This window comes from Phoca vitulina, unplaced genomic scaffold (genome assembly GCF_004348235.1).
Source record: "Phoca vitulina isolate PV1807 unplaced genomic scaffold, GSC_HSeal_1.0 scaffold38, whole genome shotgun sequence".
NCBI lineage: Eukaryota > Metazoa > Chordata > Mammalia > Carnivora > Phocidae > Phoca > Phoca vitulina.
Window position 1 is genome coordinate 7782797 of NW_022589741.1, and position 21555 is coordinate 7804351.

Here is a 21555-nt window from a genome sequence, read left to right on the forward strand (position 1 = left end):
CCCGACTGTGCCACGGATCATGGTTTGTGGCAACCCTGAGCTGAGAGCCCGCTCCTCGGCTCCGAAACCTGGGAGCTCTGCCACACTCAGGCATCCCCGGTCTTTCTGTGACCCTGAGGGTCCTGGGACCACACTGTCCCACGAGGGTTCCACCCCCCACTTAGCCACTGGAGCAACGTCCCTCAGCGGAGCAGACTTCTAAAAGATCTGATTTTGTGCTCCGAGGCTCTTTCACTTGCCGGTAGCGGCTGACGGAGGCTCCCTCCCCCGCTGTCTATCATCCCGTATATCACCTCGGATTCACTTCTCCGCACGTCCTACCTTCCAGAAAGTGGTCGCTTTTCTGTTCAGAGAGGTGTTGTTATTCTTTTCTTCAATCTCCTGTTGAGTTCATAGGTGTTCAGAATGGTTTATACCTATCTAGCTGAATTCCTAGGACCAGACGAAATTTAGGTCTCCTACTCCTCAGCCATCTTGCTCCTCCTCCAAGATTAGACATATATTCTTGTAACCAGGAGTAGGAGGCTCCACTGTAGGGGTGATCAATCTTATTTTCTTGGGTCCAGATCACTGGGATTCGAGGCTAGCTTGAGAGCTTCCCCCAGGGCAGCACTGAGACCAAAGTGTCCTTCCTCGCAGGGAAATTATCTTTCTCTGCTCACTCTGGATATAGGGGTATTTGCTGTGGAAGTGAAGAGTTCCTTGCCCTTTTTGATCCATCTTTCTGCCCCACCATTGACACTTTCCTGAATCGGGTCTCATCTGCCATCACGGAGGAGACTGGGTGGCAAGAATAAAAAATCAGGTGTTCACCATTTCCTATCCTTTTTCCATAATCATCATCATCATTGACGCAGACACTATTGGTTACCTACTCAGCCTGAATTCCCTGATTCTTCTTGGATGTCAGAGCCCTGATTTTGTTCTGATACCTCTCCTCTGTATAGCCATACACCCAGAGAAGGTGGTCCTATCTCTCACTCAAAGATGACTCCTGAGTAGTTATGGTATTCCATTCTTCCTGTCAGTGATTGGTTTATGCACAGATTGTGACTCAATCCTGGCCAATAAGATATGGGGCAGGGGTATTCCTGGGAAAGGTTTTTCTTGTTCTTCTCTTGGACTTTGTAATACCTGCATTTACTCTCTGGAACTGCAGCAGCCATTGTGTGACCAGCAAGAGAATTGCCCCAAGGGCAAAGCTGATATGCTAAGGATGGCAGAGTGGAAAGCTAGAAAGAACTTCGTCCTTAGGGTTGTATTCAAGCCCCTGAAGTAATCAACCATGAAACCACACTACCTTGGGATTTCTGATTTTTAAAGTTAGGCAAGTGAGTATACTCTTTTATTTGTAGCCATAGAAATATGACTTATACAGAAATTGACACTGAAAGAGAGGTTGCTCACAACAACAGGGAAATACAGTGATGTGGGATCAGTTAGTTACCTGGCCAAACACAGTGTACCAGGTATATGAGGTGGTGGGACTTGAGTAGATCATGGCATAGAGTTAATTATGAATTAATTATTAGCTGTGGTCACCTGAAATGGAGTGCCTTGTGAAGATGAGGTTTGGGGGGACGAAGTGGCAGCTACCATATAGTTTTATAGAAAGTTTGAAAAAATCGTATTCTGTAGACAGGAAGATTGCTTCTGTTTGAGCTGGACAACTTAACAGGGAGAGTGTCAAGTTCAAATTTCTAATTCAGGTACAGGCTGAAAATCAGGAGTTACCTAAGTCTGATTATGTAAGGTTGAAAGATTAAAACCAAACACCAAGTTTGCTCCTGCAAATTGCTGAATTACAAAGTTGTTAATATCACTACTTTACTGAGTGTCCTATGTGAAAGTGAGGATATGCCTCAGAGAAGAGGTGAGCCCCCAGCAAAAACAGATATCTATGTGAAGAGCTGGATGATGTATTAGTCTGGGTTGAGAGAGGATATATATATATAAAATATATATATATATATATATAAATCTCTCTCTCTCTCTCTCTCAGCAAAGACAGACAGAGACAGAGAAAGAAAGAGATTGATTTATTGTAAGGAATTGGTTCACATGATTTGGAGGGTGAGAAGTCCTAAGCTCTGCAGTCAGCAAGTTGGAGGCCCAGGAGAACCAATGGTGTAAGTTATAGTCTGGATGAGAAAGGAGAAGATCAATTTCCTATTTCAAAGACAGGTAGAGAGAGTGAATTCTCCCTTAATTCTCTTACCAAAAAAGCCTTTTCGTTCAAATGCGGCCTTCAGTGGGTTTGATGATGCTTACCCACATTAGGGAGGGCAATCTGCTTTACTCAGTCTACTGACTCAAATGCTAATGTCCAGAAACACTCTCGCAGACACACTGCGGACTAATGTCTGACTAGATATCTGGGCATCCTATGGCCCAGTCAAGTTGACACATAAAATTAACCATCATAGATGGTTTAGAGTCTTCTAAGCCCTCACTTTTCCCGAACCTTCCCTGCTCTGCAAAGCAGCTGTTTCCCTCATCTGATGAAGCTGTTTTTCCCTACTAAAAGCTTTGCAATGACTGACTAAGGAGACAGCTGTCCTCTTTCTCAGTTGCACCCATGTCCCCAACCCCTGCCAGCATCTTTATCTAGAGTCATATCCCAGAGTGTATCAGGGGACCAATTATACAATTAAACCCAGGAGATTATTTTCACACCAAATAGTATTATAAGAATTTGCTAATTATTTCAGCAAAATTCTAGTAAAGATCAGCAGAAAGGAATTCTGAACATACAAAATCAAGGAATGAGGAACATAATTCTGAATGCAACTGAATTTGTTAATATGTGTGAACCAACCAGAGATTCTGAATTTGGTCTGCTGGTTCAGTATATTCTTTTTTTTTTTTTTTTTTTTTTTTTAAGATTTTATTTATTTGCGAGAGAGAGAATGAGAGACAGAGCACATGAGAGGGAGGAGGGTCAGAGGGAGAAGCAGACTCCCTGCAGAGCAGGGAGCCTGATGTGGGACTCGATCCTGGGACTCCAGGATCATGACCTGAGCCGAAGGCAGTCGCTTAACCAACTGAGCCACCCAGGCGCCCTGGTTCAGTATATTCTACCTATTTGCTTAGTTGCATAAAACCTAGATATAATAGTGGGCATTGCTAAATGAAAATAAGTTGCCAGAACTTCATTGTTATAATGAAGAAGAAGGAATTCAAAGGCTTAGCGAGATGACAGTGTTAGGATGGATTTGTCCAGTAAGTTTCACAAAACCATACCTTAACTACATGTCCCCTGAGGGGTCCCAGAAGACACTCCCTTCACCAAAGCTTTAGGAATACATTGCTTCAGAAAACACTTGCATCTTTTAAAAGCAATGTAGTGAGTGATCTCTGTAGGCCTAGGATGCTACCTTCTATTTTCCCCATAATGTTGGAAGTGAAGTTATATACTGAAACTTAACTGGGAATATATAGCAATCAGTTTAGAGAGATTACAGACAGATTATAGTTACTGTGGGAAAAGAGGAGGAGAAATGATCAGAAGTATGTAGATCATGAGAATTATATGAAATAATATAGCAATACTGGGGGCCTGGTTGATGTTGGAAAATATGAATGTTAGTGGCCCCAGTCCACTTGGTTTTGTGTGCATGCGTGTGTGTGTGTGTGTGCACTCCTAGGAGAAGCCAGCAAGCTAGTTACAGGAGTGGAGAATGAGAGTGCTTAGATTTATCTGTGGCTGGTACTTTTGCAAATATGTACCAGGAAATGACAAGAGGGTAAAGGAGTTAATGGCATCGAAAGCATTCAAGTGTTAGGCCATGGGGAGTAGGCTGGACTAGGCAAGGAGGACTAGGGAGAGAGCTGTCAGGAGGAAGTAGAAGGATTCAAGGATTATAGATCTCCATGAGGCTGAAAATTGAAGATTAGGTGAGATAAGAGAATGGGCGAGATTGACTAACCTGTTTCTTTTTCCTTCCTTCCCACAGATAGATTATTTTCCTCTGTCTTTCTTATGAACGTGTGTCTGAGTTCTGTCCAGTGGACTATCGTGCACCCATTTTAGTCCTGGTCCACAGAACCTTCCGTGTGTGACCCACCATGCCCTTCCCTTTCTTCATCAGCCTCGGAAGCCACGAGTTGAAGATGCTGGAGGCACCAGATGGAAGGAACCTGCATCCTTGAATTGCTGCTTGGATGAGAACTGCCTACAAATCAGGGGCACCGGCTTGGGACTTTAATGAGGTAAGAAATAAATTTATATCGTGGTAAGAGGCTGAAATTGTGTGCGGTATCTGCTACAGCAGCCGGTGTTCCCTAACTAATATAGCTGTTTAAACAAGAAAAAAAAGCAGGAGGGAAATTTTTTATTCTCAATTAGGATATTCCAGAGGTGACACAGTTCCTGTTGATAACAAGGTCTGGGGAGTAGTTGTGTGCCTGATGTAGAGAGGAGGTGGATGCCAAGGGAAGAGGTTACAAGTATAGGAAGTTAGAGTGTTGGCTGTCAGCGGAGATATGAATGTTGTCCAAGATGATGACAGGCTCAAGGGAGAAGAGTAGACTATGACTCAGAATAATCTGATATCAGCTAGTACTGATTGGGTGCTGAGCATTTTGTCTTTAATCCTTACAACCACCAGATGTGGTAGGCATTACCATTAGCCTCTTTCATAAATAGGGCACCTAAGCCTTAGAGGGATTGAACTGGAATTCAGTCTATTCAGCTTCAAATCTGCATACTTAAGTATTAAATTAAAGTTTTCCTGAACAATATGGATTTAAACAGAAAAAAAATCCATCTATGTCATAGACCAAAAGCTTTCAAAATATTAGAGCAAAAATCTCAAATATTAATGTCAAGATTCCTAAACAAGGTGCATAGATTAATTTATCTGCAATAATAACGACATTGGTGCAGACCCTAGAGTCTAGTCCATTGTCCTCTCTGATAGCTGCGTTCATGCTATCATCAAGTCTCTTCAGTATTTTACTAACGACTCTTCATTGAATTTCTTCGAATGACCACATCATCTAGTCATTTGAGCCTCTCTAGAGGGTCAGAGAGAGAATGTGACTTATACCAAGCCCAGGTCGACCAAATCAGGTCCTCTGATCCCAGCCCTGTACTTTTTCTCTTTGTGAGTTAGATTAGAGGTTTCCATTCTTTTTTAAAGCTATGGAAGTTTTTCTCAAAATAAAAATGTGTTTGGAAAACCAGTATATACAATGGATAGAAACAATTATGTATTATCCTCTATACTTGTTTGCATGCCGATAAGATTTCCTAATAGTAAAAACTGCTCTGCTTGGATGAGCGAGGATGGGACAGATGCCCCCTTCTTCCTACAGCAGTCCCCAGACATACCTCCCCCCTTCGAAACCTCCCTCAGCAGAACACATTTGACAGTAAGTGTGGCTTTTAGTTCTCTAGTGAGCAATACAAAGAGGGAAGCATGACTATTTACAAGAGTAATGGAATCAATGCGGTAAAACCGATCCATTGATTAAGAGAAACACTGTAGAAGTCTATTCCAAATATTCTGATTATTAGTCCTCTAGAAATATATATATATATATCCTGAAAACTTTATATAAATAAGTAAATATACATATATAATGTATATATAGAATATTTATTTATTTTTAACCCAAAACAATAGTCTAAAGTGTATATCCCAAAGAAACTATTCTCTATACATTATAAGACTGTTGTTCCCAATAACTCCTAAAAGGAGATTACGTACATACCTACCAAATGTAGAATGGATAAATACATTGTGGTGCTTCGAGACGTGGGAATAATATAGAACTGTGAAAGTGAAGAAACTACAGGAATATGAATGATTCTTACATAATATTGATATATATACAATATATTAGAGAGTGTGTGTGTTTAGAAACTGTATTGCTGAGGAAGTATACATAGGTTTAAGACTATAAAGGAAAGTAAGAAAGTGATTATAGTGAGAATTAAGATGATAGTTACCTTCCAGGGGCAGAGAGAGTATTAAGAAGGAAGGAAGGGAGAGTCGCTTGGCCTCGATGGGGCTTCACAAGATTGTTCATCTGCCAAACTGCGCTATTTTTATGCACTTTTCAGAAATTATGCTCTCCAATTAAAATTTTTTGAACAGCATGTGCATGCGTGAGCGCACACGTACACACACACACACACACACACACACACATACACCACTATTGCTAAGGAGAGAAATCTTTGGTGGATTTCCCTACAAAAGATGCTGTGCACTGTAATGAATATCAAATACTCATCAATATCACCTTCGTATTAAACATAGCATGTTCTTTTTCAGGACTACTTTTTATACTGGTTCTGCTGGCACCACACCAAAGCATACTCTGGTGGCTTGTTTGGTTTAAGCTAAGATTAAATTCCACAGAACCTAGATGAAGGGGGTTGCCAGATTAATTCTCTTTAGGAATTATTTCTTTTACTTGAGCTTTTCAAAGGTTTTCTGACAGTGAGTTTAAGATGGGCTTTCCTGACAGGTCGCTGGGATGGGCCTGCTCTCAACTGCTAGGCATGAGAGGATCAGCCCTCTCCTCTGAAAATTGAAACATCATTTAAAAAAAAAATCTGCCTGAACGGAAGGCCATTTCCAGTTTTGATTGAAGAGAGCTAGAAAGTCCCTGCAACCGGGGCCAACATTTCATTTGGAAAGTGATTTTGAGTCTACTGCAATTCATAGAAAAATGAAAAGTTGAGACTCTCCAGTTTTTTGCAGTAAAGCATGGCTATGGTTATTTGAGCCTAGACAAAAACACCCATACATGGTCTAGATTTAATAAATTTAGCTTCTTGGGATACTCTTCAAGACAAAATAGGTATGAAACGTCCATTGAGATACATCAATGCAGCTAATTGCTCTGGGGTTATTGGCTCTGTTAGGCATCTTCCTAAAATAACTTAGTTTTAGCACAGTGGATCCAAAGGCTGTCTTAATGGTGATAATTAAAAATTGGGGTCAGATGTCTATTAAAACCACTGGTAGTTCAGAATGATAAAGTCCTGTCATTGGCATGTAAGAGAACTCTTGACTTTTTGTTTCTTGTTGAAATATATGTGCATCTAGCTCATCCCCAAAAAAGATCAAGTTATTAATGGGCACATTAAAAAGAAGGGGGAACCAGAGCATCTTCCTTTTATCCCATTAAGAATTAACTGATCTGTCAAATGAATTCCCCTTCTCTCTATCAGTCTCAAAGTTGTAGGCTGGTGTAACTTTATTATGCATATCAATAAATAGGAGTATTAACAGACAGTAGTGTGATGAATACATGCAGCTTAGTCCATAACTGAGTCTTACAGAGTTAAAGGCTATTGAAACATCTCTCCATAGGAGCACTCACTGCATGGTATCTCAGGCTTTTGCAGCGATAGCCACACCTAAAGTCACCTCCCGAAAGAGCATGGCCCTAGGCCTTCTGCAGTTCTAAGACATCTGCTTCATCTAGGACCACCAGGAACTGTTCTCTGAATCCTTAGTTTCTTCTACTTCTGAATACTCTTTCCTCATCTGTCTACCCCACTTTTTCAAATGGAGCCAATTCTGCCTGTGCCAAACATTGGGAAGAGTCAGGAAGGCAAGACTAGGCAAAAGCCCCTAGTTCCATATTCATCCACATATTTCCCTGCACCCCTATTGAACTGTAGTTCCCAGGTCTCATTTCCCTAAGGGTTTGAGTTTTTGGGCTGTGCTCTCGTTCCTGGCATCTACCTCAGGCCCTCCTTCTTATCATTACTGGTATAGACTCACTTCCCCGGCTTACCAACCCATGGCCTCCCATTCAACTAATTTTTGCACTTCCTCCTGGTCTTGACACTTGCTCTGTGCTCCTGTGGCCGGTCTGGGCCCTGTGGTGACCCATATCAGCCAGGCCACACTCACCTACCCATCGGGGGAGCGTGATCAACCAACATCTAGGGTAGCACTTATCACTGTTTTAATATTTATACTGTTTTGTAGCTTTAATAGACCATGCGCTTCCAAGGGCAGGCATTATCATATTTATCTTTGATTCTTCTACCACAATTCGTGGCACAGAGGACCAAGCTCATTTTGTAAACAGTCCTGGCCACTTCGGGAAGAGGGCATGAAGTAGTTCGTTTATATTATATTTACACTCTAGTAGTTCACTTACCAGTTGGCAGAGAAGGTCATTTGGGTTGTTATTTCATTCAGTTATTAATATTATGTGCTTATAATGTGCAAGGTATTACAATACAGGAAATACAAAACATGTACAATACAGGAAAATACTTTTTTTTGTCTTGTGGAAGTGAATAATCATTTTTCTATTGACTCCAATCCCAACTGGGCTGAAGAAGAAAGAAGAATGAAGGAAACTCCTGTATATATGTGTGTTGGTGGGGGAGAGGGGTGGTCTGTGGGCTAGGAGTGTGCTCTCCCTGTCTAGCATTCCTCCTTGAGAATCCCTCCCCTCCCCCCAGCTCCTGTCCCTAGTCCCCCAACCCCCAGTCCTCTACTATCAGCCTTCAGCCATCTTTTCCTCAAGCCAGAGGAAACTCAACCTTTAGATGGGAGACTGGAGAAGATCACCTTTAAGTATCTTCCCAACCAGGAGATTTTCTAATTCCATGAGTAAGTAATTTTTGTCTGATTTTCTAGAGCAGCCTAAAACTACTGCCCTCCTTTTCAACAGACATTGGTAATAAAGGCTTTTGGTGCTTGGGTAACACTTTCCTTAGAAGTACCTTGTTCTTGGGGCACCTGGGTGGCTCACTCGGTTAAGTATCCAACTCTTGATTTCGGCCCAGGTCATGATCTCAGGGTTGTGAGATCCAGCCCCGTGTCGGGCTCAGCACTAGGCATGGAGCCTGCTTAAGATTCTCTCTCTTCTTCTCCTTCTGCCCCTCCCCCAGCCCTCTCTCCCTCTCTCTGTCTCTTAAAAAAAAAAAAAGAAGTATCTTGTTTTCAAAAGCTGCTGTGTCTGCTGAAAGAGCTACCACATATGAAGCCACGTTCACCTTGGGATAGGGCCTTTGAAACAACAATGCTAAAGGGTTTAGAATACCTGTGCAGTGATTTGACTCTAATCATTATAAGTTACTTACTAGTTATTAGCTTTCCAGCTAGATGATGAGTCTCTTGGGATAAGGGCATGGTGAGAGGGAATTTCAAATTCTCCATCTTGTCTGTTTTTCTCTTTTCTGTTCTCAATAGTCAGTGCAATATTTGGCACCAGGTGGGCACCACACAACCCTTTGCTGGATCAGTGTATGTGTTTTAACTTCAGGGATACAATCTCTCATTAGTCAGCTAAGGAAGAACCCCTGCTTACATGACTTAATGAATCAGTGGTGGTTATATGAGCAGGGACTGTTGTAGGAAATGCCAGCCAATAACATAATTAGCATACATGGAAAGCAGCCCAAGGAGAAGACTGTCCTTATGAGAAATGTAACTTCTGAAGCCAAACTAAGGACATGGGTTAATAAGGAATTTTTGAGCTGCTTTCAAAGACAAGATGAAATTTGCACAAGAACTCTTTTCTCTCCCTATTCCTGCACGTGAAAATTGACTTCTATGTCTCTTACACCACCTTTGTTCCCTCCCGTTATAGTAGAACAGCCATCCCTTCTTCGTATCAAAATCCGGCCCCTTCACCTATGTCTGGGTTTTCATTTCCCCAGCTCCTCAGGAAATGCATGTTCTTGACACTTGTATATTAGAGCTACTGTTGTCCTTTATTTTTCAAACATGCTCGGATAGTTCTCATTTACAAAAACAAAACAAAAGTTTCTCTACCCCATGATCTCCTCAATGTCCTTCCACTTTGCAGCTAGATTTCTAAAAGCAGTCCTCCACACTAGGTGTTCTTACCCCCACCTCTGTCCTCAGCATCATCTGGCTTCTGACTCCATCACACCAACAGACAGCTCCCACAAAGGTCGATGTTGACCTCTCCGTGATTGGCCCCAAAGGATGCTTTCAGTCCTTACCTATTTCATGCAGATTCATTCAGCACTGCTGAAAACTTTTCTTCATGACTTCTGTGACTTTTCCTTTTCCTCATGACTTTTGTGACTCAACATTCTCCTGATTTCCCATGGATCTCCTGGCCATTCCTTGTTTGGCTCCTTTGCAGCTTCTTCCTCCTCCACCAGGTCATTAAGTATCAGAATTCTCAACTCTTCATTCTAGCACCTCCTCATTTTCTGCTCTGTGTTTTCTGTTCAGGCTGATGATGCTCAAATGTGACTGCCCCTGGGGAATCACATGGGTAGCCTTAAAAAATAGTGATTCCGGGATCTACCAGAGATCTTTATTTCATTAGCTTTGTGGACAGCCTGGCCATTGGTATTTTTAAAAGCCTCCCAGAAGATTCTAAAGTGCAGCCCAAGAATCACATCTCTTGGTTATATCATCCCCGCCCAGGGCTTTTATGACAACCTTGATTCAGATGACTCAACAATTTTCATCTCTATCCCAGAAATCCCCCTTGAGTTCCTGACCTGTAGAATCCACTGTTGATTTGACATTTTCACTTCAGTGCTTCAAAGGAGCCTTCCCAGGCTCACCGCACATCACACTGTCCTTCATCATTGCCCTCCTTTCACACTGACCTTTCCATGCCCCAGACTCTCTTCTGCGCTAGAGCCTTTGTACCCGTAGTTACCTCCACCTCCTCATCGTCTTCTCCTTCATCTAGCTCACGCTCACTATTTCTGCAGCTCTTAGTCCTCAGACCATTGCCACATCCTCTGGGAAGCCTTTCCTGGTTCCCCAGGTATCTCTCACAACTCCATGTACCATCCATTCAAAGCACCAATCACAGTTATTATTGTAACTTTGTTTGCATGATTATTTATTTAAATCTGTCTCCATTACTGGGCTGAAGCTGCCCATTTTTTTATTTACCATTTTACCATGTTTTGTGAAATCTAAGATGCTGACTGTAAGATGCATTATTATTTTATATAATAAATATATATTTTGAATAACAAAATATTATATATTATAGTTAATATTAGTATAATAAAGAAAAAACACTGACAAGTATAAGATGGCCATCTATTTTAGGAGAAATACAGGTTTTATATTTTACAAAATAAAAAAAGAAATGTATCAGTGAAACACCATATTACTGGAGCATCACACGATGATTAGTCCTAATAGACACTTAAGTATTTCTTTAAAAAGTAAATGAAGAATTTATGGGGGTGGAGCTTCTAGTATGTTCCAAAGTTTTATGGAGTTAGGGGAAAGAATATTTGAAAGTTGGGAAAACCTGGTTCTTGGAACAAAGAGAGCTCAAAGGTAGCATAATCCAAGATGGCACTTGTTGTTTAATAGATTTTATTTTTGGGCGCCTGGGTGGCTCAGTCGTTAAGCGTCTGCCTTCGGCTCAGGTCATGATCCCAGGGTCCTGGGATCGAGTCCCACATCAGGCTCCCTGCTCAGCAGGAAGCCCGCTTCTCCCTCTCCCACTCCCCCTGCTTGTGTTCCTGCTCTCGCTGTCTTTCTCTGTCAAATAAATAAATAAAATCTTTAAAAAAAAAAAAAGAAAGAAAGAAATTGTCCATCTGTCTTCCAAAGTGGCTAAACCATTCCTACTAACAATGAATGAGAGTCCTGTCGCTCCACATCTTCAGCAGAATTTGGTGGTGTCAGTGTTTTGGATTTGGCCATTCTAATGGGTGTATAGTGGTATCTCATTGTTGTTTTAATTTGCAATTCCCTAAGAACGTATGATGTGGAATATGTTTTCATATGCTTATTTGTTATTTGTGTATCTTCTTTGGTGAGGTGTCCAGATCTATTGCTCAGTTTTTAATTGGGTTGTTCATATGTTTGATTTTTGTTTTTGCTTGAGTTCTTTGTCTATTTTGGATAACACGTCTTTATCAGATATGAATTTTGCAAATATTTTCTCCCAGTCTGTGGCTTGTCTTCTCATTCTCTTGAGATGGCACATTTTTGGCCTCCTTGTGCAAGTTCTTCAGGTGTACTTTCTGGAGGCCGCTTGAGAGAAGCATCAGCCTTGCTTTTTGTTCAGTGTCTCCAAAAGGAGAAGAAACGCCCCTGTGAGTTGTCTACTTGTGTCCAAGTGTTCTTTTCCCACTTGCAAGATGTAGGTCAACTCTCAATTTTGCATTCTGACTTAAATAAGGAGGAGACATCTTTCATGTCTGGGTCAAGAAGAGCAACCCCTCAAAGGAAGTAATTTAATACAAATGAGAGTGGCCCAGGAACTCAGTCGAGTCCCACACCTCCCTGAGAGTCCTTGCCTATTCATTCCAGAAGCAGCACATTTCCAAGTGCACTGGCCAGGACTGACTGATGTTCTAAAACAGCCCATCTCTGAGCTATGATTCTTCGAGCTTTTTTACCCCAGGCCTCTCTGCTCAGTTTTCCTGTAATAGCAGCCTTCTTAGTTAACATTATTATCATTTATTTTCTTTTAATTTCAACCTATAACTCAGCAAGAATTGGAAGGAAAGGAGACTTGAGGCTGCCTCTCTTTTAAAACAAATGATATCTTGTTCCCAGCAAGGTACAAGTCAAATGGGAGGCATTTTTCAAAAGAGAAAAGGCAGTTCCATCCTCTTGGGGACTTTCAGGGAAAAAAGATCTGTGAGTTAATATCCTTCCCCTGGAGTGAGGCAGGGAGGAACTAAACAAGGTAGACAGTGAGGAAATTAGGTACTTCTGGGTGAAGTCTTCTGTGTGATTTCATTAGTCTGGTTGAAATGAATTACCAGGATTTTGGGCGTTCACCTATTCAAATGTAAATATGAAAGCAAAATACTAGGTCAGCTGTGTTTTGGGTTTATCTTTTTTTTTTTTCCTTTAATGTCCCATGCTAACACTTTCTACATTGAAGACAACAAATGGAAGTTTCCTCTAGGATCACTGGTGAATGGACCACATGGTGAATAGATCACATGGATAAAAAGGCCCATGTTACCCTCTTTATACAATAAATAATGCATTTATTAGCTTGGCAAGGGAACAAATGAGTGCCTTCTAAATAATAGATTTTTTTTAACAACTCTTTCCAGAGTTATTTTATAGCCTTTTAAAAAAAATTTTATTTTATTATGTTAATCACCATACATTACATCATTAGTTTTTGATGTAGTGTTCCATGATTCGTTGTTTGCGTATAACACCCAGTGCTCCATTCAATACGTGCCCTCTTTAATACCCATCACCAGGCAAACCCATCCCCCCACCCCCCTCCCCTCTAGAACCCTCAGTTTGTTTCTCAGAGTCCATAGTCTCTCATGGTTCATCTCCCCCTCCGATTCCCCTCCCTTCATTTTTCCCTTCCTACTATCTTCTTTTTTTTTTTTTTTAACATATAATGTATTATTTGTTTCAGAGGTACAGGTCTGTGATTCATCAGCCTTACACAATTCCCAGCGCTCACCATAGCATATACCCTCCCCCATGTCTATCACCCAGCCACCCCATCCCTCCCACCCCCCACCACTCCAGCAACCCTCAGTTTGTTTCCTAAAATTAAGAATTCCTCATATCAGCGAGATCATATGATACATGTCTTTCTCTGATTGACTTATTTCGCTCAGCATAAGACCCTCTAGTTCCATCCACGTTGTTGCAAATGGCAAGATTTCGGGGTTTTTTTATGGCTGCATAATATTCCATTGTATATATACACTACATCTTCTTTATCCATTCAGATTTCTGTTTCTTCCTTTTTTGCTTTGGTCTGTCTTTCCTCCCTCCCTCCCTCCCTCCTTCCCTCCCTCTCTCTTTCCCTCCCTTCCTTCTTTCTTCCCTTCTTTTTCTTTTTTCCCCACAATATTAGGACTTCATGTGCGTATTTAATGGGTTTCCTTTCAAATATATGAGAAGTGTGATTTTTAGGTGGTAGCCTTTGTAGACATTTGAGACATACAGAAAAGACAAAAATCAAAGCGTAGAGACTTGAGGCAGCAGGTGGGAGGACAGCCTGATTTAAGCAAGCTTCCAAGGTGCTTTGTTTTCAATCAGTTGTGAGCAATTCTTCTTCATATTTCCTTCTTTCCTCTGTCTACTTTGAGAGAAAGAAACTTGGCCAATCAGTGGGGGTTTTTCCCCCCTTCCACTAACACTCAGTTATTTATCACACAATTTCTTTGGTGAGAATAGGGAATGTCATGGAAATTAAAGTTCCCTTTTTTCTCTCAACTCTTGCTTTGTGATTGCAGCACACTTTGTATTTGCAAAGCTGTTCATCAGAGACCCATGATGCAGATGTATGATTTCCACCTGCATCAGCCCTGATGAGCTGGGTTGTGCTCTGGAAACAAACAACCCCAATTCTCACTGTCACAGTTTATTGCTTATGGTCCATATCCATCTTAGACTAGCAAGGTGAACTTCTTATCATAGGTACTCAGAGCAGGCCAACAGAAACTCCATCTTTTTTTTTTTTGAAGATTTTATTTATTTGACAGAGAGAGACACAGTGAGAGAGGGAACACAAGCAGGGGGTTGGGAGACGGAGAAGCAGGCCTCCCGCTGAGCAGGGAGCCCAATGTGGGACTCGATCCCAGGACCCCAGGACCATGACCTGAGCTGTAGGAAGACGCTTAATGACTGAGCCACCCAGGCGCCCCAGAAACTCCATCTTATCACATGCTTTCATGACAGCAGAGGCAGGGAAAGATCTGAGGGCATAGCCATTGTGTCTACTAACCTCTAATTGGTCAAAGCGAATCATAGGGACAAATTTGATATTATTAGGGTGGGGAATTATAAATACTTTGCAGAGAGGGGCACAAAATATTTGTGAATAACCACACCATCCTCCATGATACCTTACAGGTGAGAAGCCTAATCTCCGAGAGACTAGGACACTGGCACAGGGTCACCTGGGTGATTAGAAGGGGAGCTTCTGTCTTCTGACCTCCGTGTTGGGTATCACTGACCCTAAGTACTTGACCTCTATTTGCAGACATTCCCCTTGCCTTCTGGAAGATACAGGAGACATTACTTATTTCTTGAGTATCACTTACATCTTGTAGATTATCAAACCTTTTCATTTCAATGTTAAAATCTTATATTTTCTTAACCTCTCAGGTCACATAGGGGTCATGCGGATATCTTGCTTCATGATGACTAGACAAGTGGCTCCAGAGTTATGTAACTGAGTAGGCAGCCATCTGGTCTAATTTCAGAGAGCCGAAAAGACTCCATAAATACTCGTCAACCCCTGCTCCTCAATGGCTGAAGCTCCGCTAATAGCTACTACTATTAATAACTCTCCTTAATTGAGGTGCTTATGTGTCAGGAATTGTGCTAAGTGCTTTACTTTTACAATCTCACTTAATCCTACAAAGTGAGGAACATCAGTGTCCCACTTATGAGACAAGTTCACAGTCCTTGAACTTTACCCCAGTTGTACAGCGAGTGAGCGATAAACAATGTTTTTTCTGATTGCCAAATCTATGCTTTTGACCTCCCATGCTTCATTCCTTCCTCGACAGGGAACAGTACTTTATGTGCCACAATGACATAAAATTTCAATGCAGACACCTTTAGCAGGGGGACAGTGCCTTGGTATAGTACAAATAAAGCTCCTTTGAGGACAGTCCAGTTTTAAAAGGAGAAGGTTTAGGCAAAATTAGAGGAAGGCTAGAGGAGGCATGCCATTGGATGGGGGTAGGAAATGGGAAGTTCTCCGTATTAATTTCCTAACAGAGTAACAAAGTACTACAAACTGGGGGGCTTAAACAACAGACATTTCTTGTTTCACAGTTCTGGAGACCAGAAGTCCAAGATCAAGTGTCTGTAGGGTTGGTTCCTTCTGAAGTCTGTGAGGAGGAATCTGTCCCAAGCCTCCTCCCTAACTGCTAGTAGCCTCAGGCATTCATTCCTTGGCTTGTAGATGGTGTTCTCACTGTGTCTCTTCATATTGTCTTCCCTCTGTGTGTGAATGTGTCCAGATTTCCCCTTTTTATTAAGACACTAGTCATATTGGATTAGGGACCCACCCTACTCGTAGTATGATCTCACTAAACTGATCACATCCACAGCAACTGCATTTCCAAATAAGGTCAGGTTCTGAGGTATGCCAGGGTTGGGGGGTAGGTTGTTAGGACGTCATCACCTTAAGGGAACACAGTTCAAACCATAACAATCTCCAGTGAGGGACACTCATACCTTTTTATTACTAGAATAGGTCACTGCTGCTAGGGATTCCCCACAGGCTGCCTGGGAAGGCAGGTAACCAACCCAGGAGAAATGAGGGGTTGCTGGTGCTTGGTGAGGTAGATTCTGACCAGTAGGAGGCATGGAATTGGAGGCCTCTGACTCCATGGTCTTGGAAGCAGCACAAGGCATCAAAGAATCATGTGGTTCCTGAAAGTTAGGCAAGTGTGTGCATCTGGAGAATAAAACAAATATGCATAACAAGCTTCCCCAGAGTCCTCCCATCCTACCCCACCGGGCTGCACCTCCCTCTCTTGCTCTCCCTCCTTTGCTCCCCCAGGGTTACCCTCCTGCACAAGGCCACAGCTCATAAACTTTGCCTCGGGCTCTGTTTCCTGCAGGAACCCAGGATCAGAAGTCCACACTGCAGGAGAAAAGGCACTTCTAATCTAGAACATTTTTCTGTTTTTTAATAGCCATTTAATATCTTTGTGAAAGCCCCCCCCCCGCCCACTGCCCCCAAAGCATGATCTCGCATTCCCAAAATAATCACTTTTACATTTTATTTTGGATAATTCATTGGGAGGAAAATTGAAGATGCAATATTTAGGCAACACATTTGTATTCATGGAAGTGCTTTTCTATGTTTCTCATATCCAGTAGGATATGTTTTCTGCTGAAAATCTTCTGTCATGCTCCCCAAAGGTGGCATTATCTTAAAGCTGCAGTGAGTAGAGATAAAGAACTGAAAAAAAATATTTTTGAGCTGGTTTGCACACTTCCATTTTCTTCTCAAGCTTGGTCGCTCAGACGCCTTCCAGAAACCTCAGAGACTTAGGGACAGATCACCTAAGGAGAAATGTAGCTGATCCCTTTGGTATAAAGGGATTTCTTAGAGAAATGGGATGTGTCCAAACAATCGCAGGTATTTTCTCAGATGGGTTAACTTCATGAAAGTGTAATGCATGTCTAACTTTGATGCCCAGGCGCTGGGGATGGCGCTTAGCCATTCTCACTGATGCAGGCTTATCACTGATGAGTGTGGGGGAGGGGGGAGTGCAGGACCGGACCTGATTTCCGGAGGCCTCGGTCAGGCTCTACCTTTGCTGTAATGGGATGCGACCACGGCCAACCGCTGTATCTCTGGGCCTCACATTCTTCATCCTGCATGGTGGGGAGGAAGGGCGTGGATGGCCTTCAAGGCACTTTCTGGTACTAGCATTCTGCAATTTTTGGTTCACCTCAATTATGAACATAGTCAAATCGCTGATTCACCGAGTGAGGAAAAACAATCATTCTTAGTTGATGTGTAACTGGATCTTTTGCTCACAACTTTTCTGAGCATAGATTTGTGAAGACCAGCAGGGAAATTCTTATTGTCTGACTTGGTTTAAGCAGCCAGTTTAGCCAGAGGGGGGTCCTCTTCCTGGGGCTGAGGTGTCTCTTCGTTAATAAAGACTGCAGAGCTGGCTGCTTGGACCAGTAACAAATGAGAATCACAGCCAGACCTTAAAAGAGTTGTTACATGAGAAGGAGGCCATTTCAGCCAGGGAGCTTTGCCAGGAGCGTGCTGGACCTGAAAGAATAGACTCCAGTTGTTTCAGCATTGGAGAACATCTGGGTGCTTGGTACCCAGGCCATCAAGGAGCATGGCACCAGATGTGGACAGGAAAGGCACAGACCCCTCCCCCAACACACCCAGAAGCTTTCCAAAGATGGAAAGAGGGGGCAACGTCGTTCTCTGAAACACTGCACCTTTTTAAAAAAAACAAAACAAAAACACTCTTAAATGTTTAGATTGAACTAAGATTAAACCCTTCTGGACACTTATCTAATTTTCTCTTCCCTGCTTGCCATCAGATGAGGCTTTGAATGGGGACCCAAGTAGCTGTAGGCCAAATAAAGAAACTGCCTTTTCCTTATGCATCTAAATTGTGCTCTCAATTTCATGAGCTCTAAACTTGAGGAACACCACTGTATATAAAAGAGGTAAACACAGGGGATGCTCTGCCAGAAAGAGTGATGAATAGCCTGAGCCCTGTTTCTCTCAGACCCTCCAGTGTCCCAAGGCACCTCTGAAGGACAAAGTGTGAAACCATTGGTATTAAGGGTCTGTAGCCATGTGGCCCCTGGTGTCAGTCCTAGCTCCCCTACTTACTAGCCCTGTGGCCACAGACATGTTACCTAGGCTCTCTGGCAGGATGATTATGTGGCTTATATGAGAGAATGAATGTATTTAAAGCACAAGCAGGAGGCTCTACACACAGGGGTGCTACCTAAGCAAGGGGATGACAGAACCACATCGGGAATGATGGGAAATTCCATGGTTTGTGCTTCCGAAAATTGTATTTGTTCACCTTGGGAGCTCACCAGCTCTTTTTTTTATTGTTATGTTAGTCACCATACATTACATCATTAGTTTTTGATGTAGTGTTCCATGATTCATTGTTTGTGCATAACACCCAGTGCTCCATGCAGAACATGCCCTCTTTAATACCCATCACCAGGCTAACCCATCCTCCCACCCCCCTCCCCTCTAGAACTCTCAGTTTGTTTATCAGAGTCCATCGTCTCTCATGGTTCATCTCCCCCTCCGATTCCGCCCCTTCATTCTTCCCCACCTACTATCTTCTTCTTTTTTTTTTTTTCCTTAACATATATTGCATTATTTGTTTCAGAGGTACAGATCTGTGATTCAACAGTCTTGCACAATTCACAGCACTCACCATAGCACATACCCTCCCCAATGTCTATCACCCAGCCACCCCATCCCTCCCACCACCCCCCACTCCAGCAACCCACAGTTTGTTTCCTGAGATTAAGAATTCCTCATATCAGTGAGGTCATATGATACATGTCTTTCTCTGATTGACTTATTTCGCTCAGCATAACACCCTCCAGTTCCATCCACATTGTTGCAAATGGCAAGATCTCATTCCTTTTGATGGCTGCATAATATTCCATTGTATATATATACCACATCTTCTTTATCCATTCATCTGTCAATGGACATCTTGGCTCTTTCTACAGTTTGGCTATTGTGGAATTGCTGCTATAAACATCGGGGTGCACGTACCCCTTCGGATCCCTACATTTGTATCTTTGGGGTAAATACCCAGTAGTGCAATTGCTGGATCGTATGGTAGCTCTATTTTCAACTTTTTGAGGAACCTCCACACTGTTTTCCAGAGTGGTTGCACCAGCTTGCATTCCCACCAACAGTGTAGGAGGGTTCCCCTTTCTCTGCATCCCCACCAACATCTGTCATTTCCTGACTTGTTAATTTTAGCCATTCTGACTGGTGTGAGGTGGTATCTCATGGAGGTTTTGATTTAGATTTCCCTGATGCTGAGCAATGTTGAGCACTTTTTCATGTGTCTGTTGGCCATTTGGATGTCTTCTTTGGAAAAAATGTCTGTTCATGTCTTCTGCCCATTTCTTGATTGGATTATTTGTTCTTTGGGTGTTGAGTTTGATAAGTTCTTTATAGATTTTGGATACTAGCCCTTTATCTGATATGTCATTTGCAAATATCTTCTCCCATTCTGTCGGTTGGGGAGCTCACCAGCTCTTAACTGATATAACCAAAAGCTAAAACTATGGGGAAATCAGTTTACTCCCAGTCAAAAGTCTCAGCGTTTGTCCTCCAAAGAAGTTTTCATTTCAAAAAAATGAATCCCGCTATGCTAAATTTATAATAAGCAAGTATTCCTGTAGCCTTTCAAATGGCAAGGTTTGGAAATATTTTCCCTGTCACTTTGTTTCATGCTTTATCACTTCGCAGGAGTGAATGAAATGATAATCTCATACACCACCACTGAAATCTAATTTCCACCTTGGCAGAATTGTTCTCACACCTTCATTTACAAAATTTCTCAAGAGATCCTCAGGCTACCAGTAAAAATATCTCAGTGTTCAGACGCTGTGGAGATACCTAAGGAAGGTAAACAGTTGCATTTCTATGTAATTTACTACTACTCAGGGGGTTGTCATGCCATGGTGGACAGAACCCAAGGGTATAATAGAAGTCCTGGCTTGGCTCTTCCATCAACATGTGGCCTGATCAGAACAAGCTCCCTTTTTCTCATTCATAAAATGGATTGCAATATCAACTCTGCGGCTATTTGTGACTTTTTAGTATCACAGGTAACATCTAAGAAAGGAAGTTACAGATTGTAAAGCTCTGTTAATTTTTATGGTATGGGCCATAGTGATAGTCATCAATAGTGCATGATTCTTCAACACTGTTGCTAGTTAGGATCTATAATGAATTTCTTGGTGAATCCATATATTCCAGGGACTTTTCCACCTTTACAGTTCAGTCATGATTATTTACGGCAGGGATCAACCCAGCAGCCCATCCCTCTCCTTGACCATCTCTGCACCTGCCTGGACCTACCTACCTTAAGAGGAGTACAAACAGAGGGGGACCCAGAATGTATAAGGTACAAGTAGTGGTAGTTTGGGAGGGAGAAAGGCTCTGCACTGCCTGCCATGCTCAGCACTACTCTTTGCAGATGGCCAGTTGACATGTTTTCTTAGTCTGTAACTAGGCCTACGATGCCTTCATTAAAATCAGTTTGTATATTGAAAGCTAAGAGGGACGGAGCATGTTTTGTCCATCACTCTATTTGCAGCATCGTCCCTAGCACAGAAGAGATGTCAAAAACATACATGCCAAATGAATAAATAAAAGAAGTCTAAGTGAGTAAATAAAAGAAATTCAAAAACTTCTTTACGGTGTATCAGATTGCCATTAATCACTACAGCAGACCAGCTTCATACTTCTTTCCTTAAATAGGCTACTTCTTTCTCCCATACTCATCCTCAATATCCCAAACTCACGCTCTGGCTTTGTCCATCAACCCATAGAGGAGCTATGACCTGCTCCCGGTACATTTCTGTCATAGCCCCTTATGATCTGGATTGAAACCCTATGCTTAATTTTGTTAGCAGGCTATAATTGCTCACTTAAAAATAGCTGCTTTCTTTTTCAGAATAGCACCTTGCAAAATATTGATTTTCACAATTTTCACAATAACAAAAGAAAAACCAAACCTCTCTTTGGATCCACGCTGCCACATTCCACCTGAACACCTTGCCGGGCCAGGGATAGGGTGCGAGTGTGTGCTGGTGCTGAGCTACCAGCCTGGACCAGCCTTCTGCTCCCTGAAGTTAGGCTCGTTCATGTGCTTACACTTCTCCCTTTATTAGGCCACGCAAAGCGAAATGTGAGTGTGCATTTCTCTCATGAAATTTGGCTTAAAAATAATAAAAACATGGCTGGGGCCACAATTAATAATTTGAGCATTTACTCAGAAGAATCATGGAGAGAGAGTACAAGAGAAAGAACAACAGACAGAGAAGCCAAGCTATCTCTTTTATTGACTTATTAGAGAAAACATGCTTTTAGGATTGTGTTAGTAGGTTTTTTGCC

General features: G+C 42.1%; 1 protein-coding gene across 3 annotated transcripts in view; it reads left to right on the forward strand.

Moving 5' to 3' along the window:
* Positions 1-21555, forward strand: part of CUNH11orf53 (chromosome unknown C11orf53 homolog) — a 396668-nt gene that overhangs the window by 84957 nt on the left and 290156 nt on the right. For all 3 annotated transcript variants that reach the window (XR_004302249.1, XR_004302250.1, XM_032428142.1), the window contains one exon: positions 3957-4212. The gene's annotated coding sequence lies outside the window, so the exon portion shown is untranslated. The remainder of the gene's footprint in view (positions 1-3956; positions 4213-21555) is intronic.